Source organism: Macrobrachium rosenbergii, chromosome 1 (assembly GCF_040412425.1).
Source record: "Macrobrachium rosenbergii isolate ZJJX-2024 chromosome 1, ASM4041242v1, whole genome shotgun sequence".
Taxonomy (NCBI): Eukaryota; Metazoa; Arthropoda; class Malacostraca; order Decapoda; family Palaemonidae; genus Macrobrachium; species Macrobrachium rosenbergii.
In genome coordinates this window covers 21,558,992-21,559,968 of record NC_089741.1, presented here as the reverse complement: position 1 = coordinate 21,559,968, position 977 = coordinate 21,558,992, and positions in this window count along the sequence as shown.

Here is a 977-nt window from a genome sequence, read left to right as displayed (position 1 = left end):
AACCACTTCGACATCTCATACGAGAACTTCCGGAAATCGCTGCCTCTGGGCGAATTCTCACCGGCTGATTGGGAAGATGTGTTGAAAACGGCTGGTGACCACATTGAAAAATTGCAGGAAATCCTCCGATTAATCAACGATGGTTTTATGAAATATGTAACTACAGTGAACTTTCTGATCTACTTTGTGACTTCCATACCCTGCATAATGGTGATGCTCAGAGTGAACTCTTTAGAAAGTGTGGTATACTCATTTCCTGTTACATGTTCAGTATTTTCAATGCAGGTGATATGCAGCATGTCAAGTCGGTTGCGTAACGAGGTAAGTTGAGTGCAATTACTTTCAATCCTTTCAGTCTATGATTAACTAAACGAGATTCCACAACCAAAGTTAAAGGTTCTGGTTACACGATAAAGATTTCTTATGTAGTGAAATCATGGCGGCTAAGACCTCTACGTCATTTGAAGAATAGACTGACAAAAAGAGACTGTGAGAAAGTTTGATTGCTTGGTTATAAAGGAGAGAAATTTAAGAAGGTATATTTGTGCATACACACACGCACACACACACACACACTCTCTCTCTCTCTTTCATGTTTCCCGATTCTCATAAGCCTTTTTTGTTTGCAAACTGAATGTAAACGTCGTTTAATCAATTCTCGTTAACCAGTAATGCCGCTGTTTGAACCTTGTCTAATCTGTCGACATATACTATTTCCACAGTACGAGAATCTTCTCTTCACCATACGAAGGCTGTCACTTCTCGAACGACGGTATCCCGGAAGGCTGCCTTATGGCGAACTCCTCAAACTGCAAGAACTCCTTCGTAGTTCGCCCCTGCAGGTCGTCACATTGGGTGGGATTCCCGTAGGACTTCGTCTGTCTGCTGCTATGACGGGCTTCATTTTAACTTACACTGTTCTCATTGAGGACTTATTGAATGTGAAAAAAGTGGAAGCCAAACCCAATGGAACTGAT